Source organism: Castor canadensis, chromosome 5 (assembly GCF_047511655.1).
Source record: "Castor canadensis chromosome 5, mCasCan1.hap1v2, whole genome shotgun sequence".
Classification (NCBI taxonomy): Eukaryota; Metazoa; Chordata; class Mammalia; order Rodentia; family Castoridae; genus Castor; species Castor canadensis.
In genome coordinates this window covers 82,059,188-82,074,134 of record NC_133390.1, presented here as the reverse complement: position 1 = coordinate 82,074,134, position 14,947 = coordinate 82,059,188, and the positions used below count along the sequence as shown (strand labels likewise).

At 38.4% G+C, this 14,947-nt stretch overlaps 1 pseudogene; it reads right to left on the bottom strand.

The window, feature by feature from the left end:
• Window positions 1-14,121: 14,121 nt before the first annotated feature.
• LOC109678230 (large ribosomal subunit protein eL31-like) lies at window positions 14,122-14,603 on the bottom strand (annotated as a pseudogene).
• Between the last annotated feature and the right edge of the window lie 344 nt (window positions 14,604-14,947).

Sequence of the window (14,947 nt, the reverse complement as noted above, 5' to 3'; positions counted from 1 at the left end):
TGTCTGATGTATAGCTGGCAAATATTTTCTCCCACTCTGTGGGTGGTCTCTTCAGTTTACAGACCATTTCTTTTGTTGTGCAGAAGCTTTTTAATTTCATGTAGTCCCATTTATCCATCCTTTCTTTTAGTTGCTGGGCTGCTGGAGTTGTACTGAGGATGTCCTTGCCTATACCTATTGTTTCCAGGGTATTCCCCGCTTTTTCGTGTACTAACTGCAAAGTTTCTGGTCTGATATTAATCCACTTTGAATTGATACTAGTACAGGGTGATGGACATGGATCTAGTTTCAGCTTTCTGCAGGCAGATAACCACTTTTCCCAGCAACATTTGTTGAAGAGGCTATCTTTTCTCCATCATATGTTTTTGGGGCCTTTGTGAAAAATAAGATGGGCATCACTGTGTGGATTCATATCTGGGTCCTCAATTCTGTTCCACTTCTTCATGTCTGTTTTGTGCCAGTACCATGCTGTTTTTATTACTATGGCTCTGTAGTATAGTTTGAAGTCAGGTATTGTGATACCTCCAACATTGCTCTTTTTGCTCAGTATTGCCTTAGCTATTTGTGGTCTTTATGTTTCTAAATGAACTTTAGGGTTGATTTTTCAATCTCTGTGATGAATGTCATTGGGATTTTAATGGGAATTGCATTAAACATGTAGATTGCTTTTGGTAGTATAGCCATTTTTACTATGTTGATTCTGCCAATCCATGAGCATGGGAGATCTTTCCATCTTCTGTAGTCTTCCTCAATCTCTTTCTTCAGTGGTTTGTAGTTCTCCTTATAGAGGTCATTTACATTCTTTGTTAAGTTTATTCCTAGGTATTTGATTTTTTTTTGAAGATGTTGTAAATGGAATTGCTTTCCTATATTCTTTTTCAGTTTGTTCACTGTTGGTTATAGAAAGGCTACTGATTTTTGTAAGTTTATTTTGTATCCTGCTACATTGTTGAATCTGTTTATGGTGTCTAGGAGTTTTTGGGTGGAGTTTTTCAGGTCTTTGAGGTATAGGATCATGTCATCTGCAAATAGAGATACTTTGACTATTTCTTTACTTACATGTATCCCTTTTATTTCTTCTTCTTGCCTAATTGCTCTGGCTAGGAATTCCAGGACTATGTTGAATAGGTGTGGGGAGAGTGGCCATCCTTGTCTCGTTCCTGAATTTAGGGGAAATCGTTTCAGTTTTTCCCATAAGTATGATGTTGACTATAGGTTTGTCATATATAGACTTCATAATATTGAGATACATTTCTTCTATTCCTAGTTTTCTTAGAGCTTTTATCATGAAGTGGTGTTGAATCTTATCAAAGGCTTTTTCTACATCTATTAAGATGATTAAGTGGTTTTTGTCTTTGCTTTATTAATGTGCTGTGTTACATTTATTGATTTACATATGTTGAACCACCCCTGCATCCCTGGGATGAAGCCAACTTGGTCATGGTGAATGATCTGTCTGATATGTTGTTGGATTCAATTTGATATTATTTTATTGAGGATTTTTGCATCAATGTTCATTAAGGAGATTGGTCTGTAGTTCTTTTTGGATGTGTCCTTGTCCAGTTTTGGGATGACTATAATGTAGGCTTCATAAAATAAGTTAGGCAGTGTTCCTTCCCTTTCTATTTCATGGAAAATTTTAAGGATTGTTGATATTAGTTCTTCTTTGAAGGTCTGGTGAAATTCAGCTGAGAATTAGTCAGGTCCTGGATTTTTCCTTTTTTTTGGGAGCCTCTTTATTGCTGCTTCAATTTCATTACATGCTATCAATTTGTTTAGGTGGTTAATATCCTCTTGGTTCAGTCATAAGTATCTAAAAACTTGTCCATTTCTTCAAGATTTTCAAATTTATTGGAATATAGGTTCTCAAAGAAGTCTCTGATAATTCCTTGGATTTCCTTAGTGGTTTTTTTTTTTTTAATCTCTCCTTTTTTGTTTCTGATTGTACTAATTTGGGTCTTTTCCCTCCTCATTTTAGTCAGATTTGTCAGGGGCTTGTCAATCTTGTTAATTTTTTCAAAACAAATTCTTTGTTTCATTGATTCTTTGTATGGTTTTTTTTTGGGGGGGGTCTCTATTTCATTAACTTTGGTCCTTATTTTTATTATTTCTCTCCTTCTGCTTGTTTTTTGGTTTTGCTTGTTCTTGTTTTCCTAGGAGTTTGAGTTGTAGCATTAGGTTGTGGAGACTAGGAGTTCTTATCCAGCTATGCCTCTTGACTGGATGTGACTCACTGAAGGCACTCAGGCTGAAAGTCATAGGCTGAAACCAGTGGGGAGCACTGAGATTAGCATCTGTCTCTATTCTTCTTGAGACCAAGTTCTGAAATCTAGATCATTTACTAGATTGTTGATGAAGGGGAGTGAGCTCCATTCTCAGTGATGAGTACATAATCTCCCATAGCTATTTGGCCTCATTCTAGGTTGACTCTGCATTTTTTAAGAAATATGTTTTTGAATAAAGAGAAAAAGAAATTCTGTTTCTAATCCAAGTGTTGGAATCTTGAATGAGATAATCCACCAGGTAGTTAACTTCTAGATACATAATCTCCAAGGTAGATGACACTAATCCCAGATAATCTATGAGGCAGAAAGAAGGACCAAAGGACACATTTTCACATCCAACTCAAAAGGATTGAAGCCTCCCAGTGAATGATCTTGCACAGGCCACCTGATTAGGTTCCTTAGCCATCTGTCAGCCCAACTGTCTCTTTTTAGAGTAGAGACACCAAAGGCCTAGGAGAACCGTGTTTTATATGACATCACACCCTGAGTTGAAGTCTGCTTTAGAATGGCATGTCATGATGCCTAAAACTATGCTCTTCCCAGCTGTCTCCCATCACCTTTCCTGTCACCTCTAGCCCCACCTGGCAGGCTGCTATCTTCTCAGCAAAGGCAGAATGGGGCTCTGCTCACACCCTTGGGGAAAGGTGTATGTGATGCTCATGTGTGGGGAAGCTCTCACAGCAGTTCCTGCTTATGCCAAAAACACCCTGGGAATAAATAAAGGTCCCCGTTCTAACACCTTCTACTCATACCAAGTATGCACGTGAAAAGAACAAGCTTAAAAATAAAACTCACAGAGATAGGGATTCTTTGCTATTGAAAGAAATTCCTTAACACACATTACTCAGGTAATACTGCCTTTGACTAATTCCATGGAAATTTTTAGAGTTAGCAATGAGATTTAAGAAAGGAAGTAGTGCAAATTCCTTTTTGTTTCTTTGCAAGTGGGCAAACTGGAGATCAGAGTAGAGAAGTGCTTGATGAGCTTTCAGGATAAGGACACTGTTTTCCTTTCCTGGGAACTCCCCAGGGTAGGTAAGGGGAGTTACTTAGAAGATAGGATTAAGTAAATAACTAATACTAAATCAATATTCTTTCGAACTTCAGTGAAGAAGCTACTTTTACCCCAACTTTCCTTTGGGGTAAAAGGTTAAGGCTTTAGAGCCAGCTAATCTCTTCTAGAACATGACCTTTACCTATCTGCAAAATAGGGATAGTAAAACTAACTGGTTCTGATTGTCCTAAAGATTAAATAAATAACTTTTGCAAAACCCCTAGCTTAGTGCCTGACATATTTTAAGGAGGAGTAAAAGTTCACTTTCTTTTGCATCCTTCTTCCTCACATCTTCCTACCTTGACGTGTGTGAGAATCCAAACAGGCAAACAGGAATTTATTCCTCTGGTTGGAAGCTTGTCTCTTTAGTAAGGAGGGCATTTGGCCAAGCATAGTCAAAGCCCCTGAAGACTCTACCATAAATATTTCTGGCAAGATATTTGCACATAAATAAGACTAATCAGGTTTGGGTACCAGGCTAACTGGGTGAGGCAAATGTGCTTTATGTTCTACAAGAGTCCTTCAATGTTGGGAAACACAGTTACAGCAAGCCTCCTGCTTTTTTATTTTTATTTTTTCTAAGTCATTAAAAGCAGTAATACTCTCTTGGGATCAAGAAACTCAGCTTTTGTAAACCTCTTTATAAGAAGGCCCATCTGCACCATTTCTAGACACCTTCCAAGACAGATATGTAAATTTTATGATTGCAATTAGGTTAATTTATTTTATTATTAATATGATTTTTTTTCTCTTAACTTAAGCTACAGTCTACCTCCTAGAACTTCCAACTTTTGGGACCTACTTCTAGCCTTTGAAACTACTTCTATCTTTCTGGGGTTGTAAGGGCAAACTTAGTCTTTTTCTGTGAATTGCTGAAGAAAGAAAGCCATTGCTTTTTAAAAATATTAGTGCATAAAGATTTATATAAGAATATCAATACCTAGGCCACTTCACTCTCCAAAAATTAACCATTAATATCAGTTTATTGTAATCATGACAATGAGTGAGCAATTACATACACACAGTAAATAATCTACCCATAGCTGAGCTCTAACTCAACAGAGTTATGAGTTCATTGCCAAGGATGAAAGATCCAGATTTAGAATCAATAGGCTTGTGTTAGAACTTTGCCAGGTTGATTTATCTCATACGTGGGAAGTGAAGATTATAATGGACCATAGAACTATAGTAAAGTCTGGAAACCTAAGTTCATGTGTATGGGGGGAATAGGATATTAATTTACTTTAGTTTTTGCCTGTGAATGAACAGTTTGAGCTATATAGGTGTCATTTCACACATTTATAGTCACCGAACATTTTCTTCAAATGAAATTTAAAAAAAAAATTTTTGCAAGTGGAATCTTAATTGGGCCTTCAGTATTTAAAAATAGATAGCATGGCAGGTTGGGGTGACAGTCCTCAGGTTGTTTTTAATTCTGTGATGCCAAGTTTGAAAACTTATGAATTTGCAGCCTTGATTAGCTTTAATAATTTTTTATTCTAAACCATAAAGGATATTGTAGTTAGAAGCATTTGGTAAAGTATATACTAGACTCTAAATGGAAAGATTATTATGAATCATACTGAAAATCAGACTCATTACAGGTCTTGAGTATATAGTTACATCTCTCCCACAAAAGCTGAATCCCTTCAATGAGAGTTCTATCCCTTGGAACCACCACTACATATTTTTCTCTGTGTAGAGCTTCTGTCCAGTCTTACAGTGATAATGTCATTCAGACTCCCTTTAAAAAGTACCAGAAGGCTTGTTAATAGCACAAATACCTTCACTGAAATAAAGGATTTTCAGCATGTACCATGTCTATCAGTCTTTCCTATGTAACAAACCAGTGCAAAACTGAGTGGCCTGAAATAATTATTAGCTCACAAATTCCTGCTTAATAATTTGGGCTAGGATCAGATAGGTGATTATTCTGATGGACTTGTCTTGGTACATAGCTTTAGTAAGGAGCTTGGAGCACCTATAGTTAATCAGCAGGTGAACTTGGGGTTGACTGGTGCTGTCAGCCAGGCCATGATAAGTAGGCTAACTAAGGCTTTTTCACATGGTAGTTGATTCCTATCCATAGCAAAGAGAATTTAAGAGCAGAAGCTGCCAGGTTTTTTAGGACCTAGGCTCACAAGTTGCAACATGTCACTTCTGCCATATTCTTTTATTGGTCAAAGCAGAACACAATTGTGCCGAGATTCCAAGGCTGCACTTCTTTATGAGAGGAATGCAAAGACACATTGCAAAGATGTGTGCATACAGGGATGGGTGAGATTATCATGGCCATATTTGCAAACACACCATTGTCCTAACTAATGCCAATGTTTCCTTAATGATTACATTTGGCTTTCTTGCTCTCTGATGTTTAAACAAAGAGTAGTATATAAAGAATACAGTCTGGGAACCAACATACATGCAAGTCATAGAGAAAGTGAAAATAAATCTGAATCCCTCAACACCTTTGTTAGTATAAAGCCTAATCTCCTGCTGAGAGCTTCCTCATCTTGCCTGTGCACTCACTTGGCCTTGGTCTCTAGGTTTCTTTTAGGATTCCGGTTTGTCCACGTCACTGGGATCCACACAGTTCTTCGGGGGCCTTTCAACCCATGCCATGACATGGTTAGCCCATTAAGATCTTAGGAATGCACTAGATTTATTGCTTGTTAACAATAACACAGTCTCTAAATAAAGTTTGACTCAGAGGAAAGAAATTGGCTAGTTTTCATAAAAATATAAAAATAAAGTAACACATGTAATTGTCTAGACTGTTTGTGAAGACCACAAAGGATTCTGATCTATTAACTCTGATCAGTTAGCTTCCCTAAACGCCCTCTGCAACTTGTGACATAAGTTTATGCCTGTACTTGTACTTCATATCAATAGTATTATATGAATGTGGTTTATATTTTCAATGAGGTAGCTCCTGAGCACCAGGGACAATAAATAGCAGATACACAGTGTATACTAAGAGGCAGGAACTCCTCGTACTTACACAATAAGACTACAATGCAGGTATTATTTTTTTTTGGTTTGTCTTTTTAATACTGACTTGCTTTACAGATTATTAACATTTGTAATATTGTGCAGCACTGGTGGCAACTGGCTCACGGTTGGGGTCCACTTATGTCCAAGCCCCCTTCAACTCCCCCGGCCAGGTCCCCTTCCTTTTCCTCTTCCTCAGGAAGAGACACCTCCTGAGGAAAGGATTCTGTCAGGATGCTCTGCTGAAGCCAGGGAGGCATGGACAGGAGTGGGGAGCCCAGGTCCCAACTGGTCCAGTCCCCTTAAGCAACTCTAGACAGCCTGGTTTGTTGTCTCTCAAGGGACATGTGACTTAAACATATTCTTTCCCTGAGCACAGATGGCTCTGGTTCCACACATGAACCATGAGGTTTTTTTTTATAGTTACAGTCCTCCTTCAGTATTCACAGGGGTTTATTTCCAAAATTTCCCGCTGATACCAAAATCCACGAATGCTCAAGTCCCTTTTATAAAATGACACAATATTTGCATATATTCTACCCATATCCTCCTGTATACTTCAAATCTTCTCTAAATTATTTATAATTCTTAATTCAATGTAAATGACACATAAACAGTTGTTATACAATATTGCTTAGAGAATAATGACAAGAAAAATTTTGTACATGTTCAGTACGGACACAAATTTTTTTATTCAAATAATTTCCATCTACTGCTGGTTGACTTCAGATACAGAGAACCAACTGCACAGATGTCCCTTAGATTCTGACAGTTAAGTATTCATAGAGTAGTAGAAATAAATCATGAACAGGAAGAAAAACTATAATAATAGTTTAAAAATAAAATCAAAATGAAAATGTAATAAATGAAGTATAAGAAAAATGCTATGGATACCCAGAGGCAAAAGTTATTTCTGGCTGATGAGGTAGCGTTCTAGAAATACTTTGCAGGGAAAGGAAATCAGATTTATACTTGGGCAGTTGAGATAATATATGAATACACACAGTGATCATCTCTGGTTAAATGAACAAAAAACAATTTCTGTAGCAGTGCTGATCATTGACCTCAGTGTTATTGATCACAACAAAGTGTCAGTAGCCAGCCTCTCTTGATAACTTCTTAACTACAATGCACTCCTCAACTCAATAATCGCTGATGTGAACGTCATATGTATATGTAGAGACCATTCATAAACTGTAAAATTGGAAATAAATGTTAGTCATCTGTGTTATGACAGATTATGTGTTTTATATCATACACAGCTTATAGGGTATAACTATATACCAATTTCTACCTTGTGTATTAAATGTTGGTCATTTAATTGAAGCTGGAGCTGTACAGTGTGAAGACCGTGGTAGTTTCCTTAGAACTAGTGCATGAAAAAATTTAACGTTGATTGCTCGTCATGAAGATAGCGCCTAAAGCTGGCTTTGCTGAGTCATGTGGGCCAAGACTGGCCACCAAGAGAAAGGTTAATTGGGGACAGCTGTGGCTGCAGAAGGCACGCCTCCGATTGAGGAGGCAAGCAGATCAAAGAGGAAAGCTTTGGCTTTAAGTCATTCTAGAAAGAATAAAACAACACTATGAGAGACTGGAGCATGTGAGAACCAAGAAAGAATCAGATTGAGCACTCTGTAAATTAATAAGAATTATTAATCATGATGGTACTTTGACATTATAATATTGAAACACAGCACCTGAAGTCCCTGAAAGCTAAATTTGGCTTTATCATCATTTTAGGATTAGAGAAGGCTAGATTTGGAAGAGGCCTTAGAGAACTCTTAATCCAAATTCATTTCTTCTAATTTTAGAGCAAACAGTTCCTCTGAAGCTAGAGAAGCAAGTTGCCCAAGGTAGGTAAAAGTTGGTTCAAATAGAGGTACAACATGTTCCTTTGGGGTTTTTTTGTTTTGTTTTGTTTTTTTAAAGAAACACTTGAATATTTTCTTGAGATTTCTGTTTTTAAAAATAGAATAGCCTTTAAAGCTATTGGTACTTAAATTATCGTCTTGCTATACTAACCAAATGTGAAATAATGCTACCCAACTGGTAAAATAGAAGAAATGAGATGTTGTTTCCATTCTTTTTTGGACCTACCTCAAACCCTGGGACAAATTATTAATCATCCACTTAAAAATAATCTATTGATGCTTATATTAGGTGTTTTCAAAACACCAAAAAGCCTTGTGGTGCTCACTGTACAGTGAAGGCATGAGAGTGTTACTACTGCCATTACTGGTACTATCACTGCCCTAGTTGAGACCTGAAGAAGCCTATGGGGAGCTGGAAGAGTATTGGAGTAACAGTGGTCTGGCTTGCAGGGAAGTACGTCTTCATGGAGAAGGTATCACCTGAGCTGGCTTTGAAGGATTCTAGGATTTATAGCCAAGGTCACTGTGAGTAGCCCACAATGTCCTGTAGGGGATTCCCGACTAAGCAAGATTCCAGAGTTGAAAAAGAATGAAGTAAGTTCGTCAGAACATAGGAAGTGGAGTGATGAGAGGAAATGCTGGAAAGGAAGACTTAGGGAAACCATGACAAATAGACTATGATTTGTGTTCTTATTTAGATATTCTCATAATGATAGAAAACATTTAAAAAAATAAGTTCATCTTTACAACCTATAATAATCATTTCACTCAAGAAAATGAGAAAAATAAAGATTTCAAAAGAAATGGAATTTCTCACTTAAAAATGTTCTCTCTTTCTTCCCAGTACTTTTTTTTCATAGACATGGTATTTTGTTTCTTTTTAAAACATTGTTCTAAGTCACATTTAATTGGGTCTCTCAAACCTACATTAAGCCTTATGTGTGAACTAGGTCCTTCAGGAGAAATTTATATTCAATTACAGGATTAGTCACGATGACAGAGATAAAGGGAAGCTGTTTCCAGATGCTGTTGTGAAAAGACACCAACCTCTTCTGGTTCCCACAGAGGCACCCCTAGCTTGTTTTCTTGGGTGATCTTAATTGGAGAGCCTGCTTTTTTTTTTCTTTTCTTGTTTTGGTGGTATGGGTTTTTTTTTTTCTTTCTTTCTTTCTTTTATTATTCATATGTGCATACAAGGCTTGGTTCATTTCTCCCCCCTGCCCCCACCCCCTCCCTTACCACCCACTCCGCCCCCTCCCTCTTCCCCCCACCCCCTCAATACCCAGCAGAAACTATTTTGCCCTTATTTCTAATTTTGTTGTAGAGAGAGTATAAGCAATAATAGGAAGGAACAAGGGTTCTTGCTGGTTGAGATAAGGATAGCTATACAGGGCATTGACTCACATTGATTTCCTGTGCGTGTGTTACCTTCTATGTTAATTCTTTTTGATCTAACCTTTTCTCTAGTTCCTGGTCCCCTTTTCCTATTGGCCTCAGTTGCTTTTAAGGTATCTGCTTTAGTTTCTCTGCGTTAAGGGCAACAAATGCTAGCTAATTTTTTAGGTGTCTTACCTATCCTCACCCCTCAGTAGTATGGGTTTTGAACTCAGGGCCTTATGCTTACTAGGCAGGTGCTCTACCACTTGAGTCACTGCACCAGCCCTTTTTTGTGCTTGGCATTTTTGAGATAGAATCTCTCGAACTATTTGCCCTGGCTGGCCTCGAACTGCGATCCTCCTTGATCTCTGCCTACAGGCATGAGCCACTGGTGCCCAGTGGAGATCATATTTCTTATAGGCCTCCTGACAATGTGGGGGCTCTGCTGACGGTTCACAGACTGCTTGCCAATCATTTATGCCATTACTCTTCCATTCCTGAGTTCTTCATTTTATCTCCACTCTTCAAAGGTCCACAGAGTATATGTCTTCAAGCAACTTCCCTTAGGCTGCCTTGTATAGGAATTATGTGGGCATCTGGCTCAAAGGCAGATTCTGATTCAAGAGGTCTAATGTGGGCTGTAGATTTTGCCTATCTAACAAGCTTGCAGATAATGCTGGTGCTGCCAAGCCACAGACCACACTTTGAGAAGCAAGACCTTAGGATGCTTTCTTTTCCAAACATAAGCTATATTTTAAAACTTTTTTTCTTTTTTATTATTGCCAGCTCTAGGGATTGAACTTGGCCTTGAGCTTGCTAGGCAGAAACTCTATCCCGCCTATCCCCGTTGTCCATAAGCTATCTTTTTGTTGCTTTGCCACTTGTGAAACAAAAGAATTTGTTCACAACTGTTAGTCAACAAATCTATATAAGTATTGTTTGGTTTATTTTGCCACTTTGTCACTGGTGAAAAAGCTGAGACCAATGCAGTTTTTTATTTATTTTGAGTTAAATAGTTTTGTTTTGTTTTGTTTTTGCCACTTGGATACCTAAAGAATTTGTTGTGATTATTGTTGTGGTTGTATTGCGTAACTCATGTGCTTCAAACATTTCAGCCTGACATTTCTAAGAGTAAATTGTTTGTCTTTGGTTTTGCCTGAATGCAGTGGGCCCCTTGGCTGTACACTCAGGTAAGCACTGCAGCTCAGGACAGTTCTCTACTCATGCCCTCAAACACAGTATCTGACCTATTATCCCACCTTCTTCTTAGATTCATTCTAAGGCTGAATCTCTGACCCCTGTCTTACATAAGTTGTTTTCTCTTTTTATTTGATCTCCTTGGGCTTTTCTATACAATCCAGAAGTAATTCTCAAGTTTATCCTCAATATTATAGATGAGATTTTTCCAGGTCATTTCTCCTTTTGGTTAACAGACAAAGTGGGTATTAACTCTGCTTATTGCACTTCAAATTTCCTAAAATATGTTCCCATTTTAGTTCTCCTATTGTCTTTTCATGTCAGACTTTCTCTTTATTATTTATGTTCTTGTTTCAAAATGGTAATGCCTTTTAGAAAATGGCAAACACTTTTTTAAAAATCATTTTCTTCTGGTTCCTCCAGCAAATCCTTTCCAGAAGCTGCTTCTCCCCTTTGAATATCCAGGATAGTGTCAACTGTTCCTTTGCTCTACAGTGAAATGGACATTAGTCATCCTTTTTCTTCTTAGCATCTGAATCTCACATTCCTCCACTGCCTTTCCTTCCTATGTTTGGAGACGCTCCCATTTTATAAAGTGAATCTTGCCTGCCAGATATAAACTTAAAATGCCAGAGATTCAATAAGGGCACGTGGAGCAGGAACTGCCAGTTGATGTACCTGCTCCATCTTTGACTATATCAAGTGGCTTAAGGAAGCCAAATAGGCTAGGCATGGTGGCTCACATTTGTAGTCCCAGCTACTCTGGAAGCAAAACCTGGAAGATTGCAGTTTGAGGTCAGCCTGGGAAAAAAGTTAGTAAGATTCTATTTTAAAAAAACAACCCAGGCCGGATGCCAGTGGCTCAGGCCTGTAATCCTAGCTACTCAGGAGGCAGAGATCAGGAGGTTCTCAGTTGGAAGCCAGCCCAGGTAAATAGTTTGTGAGACCCTGTCTCGGAAAACCCTTCACAAAACTAGGGCTGGTGTGGAATGGCTCAAGGTGAAGGCCCTGAGTTCAAGCCCCAGTACTGCAATAAATAAATAAATAAATAAATAAAATAAAAAAGAAAGAAAAGAAGAAAGAAACAAGCCACATGTGGTGATATATGCCTGTAATTCCAGCTACTTGGGAGGTGGAGATAGGAAGATCATGGTCCAAACTTGGCCTTGGCAAAAGCCAGTGAGACCATACCTGTTTTTTAAAAAAAAGCAAAAGGGATGAGGGCATGGACTTAAGCAGAGCCCTTGCCTAGCAAGTGTGAGGCCCTGATTTCAAACCCCATACCATCAGAAGGAGGAGGAGGGTGGAGGAGAAGGAAGAGGGGGAGAGGGAAAAGAAGGGGGAGGGGAAGAAGGAAGAAGAGCAGAACTGACTACTTGCAGGTTCCAGAGGCAGCATGGTGGTGGTTTTATAGGCCATACCTAGAGATGGGGATACCAGAGATACAGGAGATGTCCACAGGCAGAAGATGCATTATCAGTGTCACCACAGGGCCAGATACGGAGCTTTATTCCTGGCATTTACCCTTTAAACCTGATTTTTAGTCTCCAAGTAGAATATAGGTGCTATTCAACTTCATTTTAATAAATTTATTTCCTGCTTACACAATTTATTTACTGTTTATATTGTCAGTTTCCAATTCACTTTTTACAACTGAGAACTCTGCCTGATACAATAGATATATTTTAAACAGATCCTGTAATGGTCTTGTTTTCTGCTTACCTTTCGTCAGATGAGTGATTATCTGATCCTCTGATTCTCCTTCATTCCACTCTATTCACTTGGGTCCTGGTCAATTCTATTCCCAATGGAGAGCTGGATGTCATATTCTACTTCTGCCTTAATTCCTGGTGTCATCAGACTTCCATCTTGTGCAGATCTAGTGGTAGGGACTGGGGTTATCTAGTCTGAGAAAGCAGAAAGAGAGGGCAAGTGGGGAAAGGAATGGATGCACAGCCCTCTGCTGGGTGCAGAACTTGTTCAGAGGCAGCGTTTCTTCACCTACCACATCAGAGGGCTGGATTCAGTAAATTTCTAAAAGCCATGTATGTTTATACATGAAGGTTGACCCACAGCTGATGAGGCAAGCTAGGATGGACCAGATGTCAGAACCTAACTCATATAATGCCAGGATCTAGCTTAGAACAAAAATCCTGGGCACAGGTCTAGGAAGCCCATTCTTTATTTGAGAATCCTTTGTAGAGTTTAAATAAAGTCAATGTCAAGGGTAGATTGCCTGCTGTCTTGCCACACCCCGATGCTTTTCTCTGTTCCTTTCTCTGAATAGTATCCTCCCTACCTTGATCCAAATTTTGCCACTTCTATTGCCTCCTCCCTCATAAGCTCACCTTTTCTTGTTTTCACCATGTTCTATGCTGATGTTTCAATGAACTATTTTTAATTCCCTGATTCTACCAGGATCTCACAATTCTGGCTTTGCATGTGCTGCATCCTTTGCCTGGAGCACGCCTCACTGCCCTACATTTTTTTCACCTAACACCTACTCTTCTCTTTTAGGTTTCTTTTAAACTACTGTTTCCTTCAGCAAAACTTGTCTGTCCTCCCACTCCCCAAGACCTGGGTGTACTTCCTATGTGCTCCCATTACTCTCTAACTCATCTTTATTTTAATATATATCTCTATAGTAATTGAATATATTCTTATTTATATCTTCAACTAGTCTGTAACAAACCCCTTGGTCAATTCTTATCCCCTGATTTATACCTAATAATTAATATTTATAAGGATCTACTTTCTAGTAGGTACTTGAAATATTGAAGAAAGAATATTTAAATGAAATTATTACTACCCCAAATACCCATAGCACTTTCAAATACAATAACTTTATACTTTGCATAAAGAATCTATATACAGCTTATTAATGTCTGTTTTCTTTTAGCACAGGATTCATGACCGCTTCAAGTATCATGCTTAGGAACTTCTGCATTAACAGGTACTCAAGAAAGGTTCATTTGAAGAAGTCCTACGCCATTCAGTAACCAAAAATTCTATCACTAAATTGGACCACTTTTAGGTCTGAAAGGCAATGCTATTAATAATTTGCTTGGGACAGTAGGTATAAGTTGGGATTGTCCCAGGTAAGTTGGATATAGGGTCACCTTATTCAGCAAATAGCACTATTACTAGACAATTAATAGTTGTTTTCTAGACTTTAAGACTGATGGTACAGGGTTAGGGAGAGATTGTAGCATTACACCTACTCTCTTGAGATAGGAAGATTATTATCACAGTCAAATATTAAGCAATGAGCTAGTAATAGAGATGAATAACATCCCAGAATTCTTTTTTTTTTTGGGTGGTATTGGGGTTTGAACTCAGGGCCTCTCACTTGCTAAGCAGATGCTTTATTACTTGAGTTACACCTCCTCCCACCCCTGCCCTAAGAATTCTTTTTTTTCTTTTTTTGCAGTTTCATAACTTTATTTCCACTCAGCTCTTAGTTCTCATCCGCATTGACTGTCTGCAGATTTTTGAATGTGGAAACAGAGACATAGGTCACCAAAGTATAGGCCTTGTTTAGTGAGTCTTCATCCTCATTACATTTTCTGGATAACTGCACAAGGATGCTTTATGGGACATTCCTTATTCCTTTGGCTCAGACAGCTTTGTTGAGCCTGGTACCAATGCACACATCTGGAGTCCCTATCTCCTTCATGGCAAATTTCCGGATCTCTCTTGAGTGCCCGAGGGGCACGCTTCTTAAAGCTCACTCCACAGATATGCTTGTGAATGGTGATGGTGTATTTTCGGGTCACCACCCTCATTGATGGCAGAACGGCCCTTCTTGCCACCCTTTGTGGGAGCCATTCTGCCAGTTCAAGCTGGAAAGGAAGAGCGCGAGGGATTGTGGTAAGGAAGGCAAGAATTCTTAATTCTCTTTATTCTTTACCTCTAATGAATGCTACTTGACTTTGATTTTGTGGGGCACTTGCAAGGGAAGACACTGCATTTTAGATAAGTTTTTGAACTCTAATAATTAGTCATCATAAAATAGAAGGAAACAAAGCCAAATCTATTTCTTCTTACATCTGCCACAATGATCAAGCATAATCCTTTAAATGTAATCAGGGGTAGGAAGAAAATGTCAAAGCCATGTGCTTTAAAGAATTTAATTGGAGATTCAGTCATCATCCTAATGCAGAAACCACTTT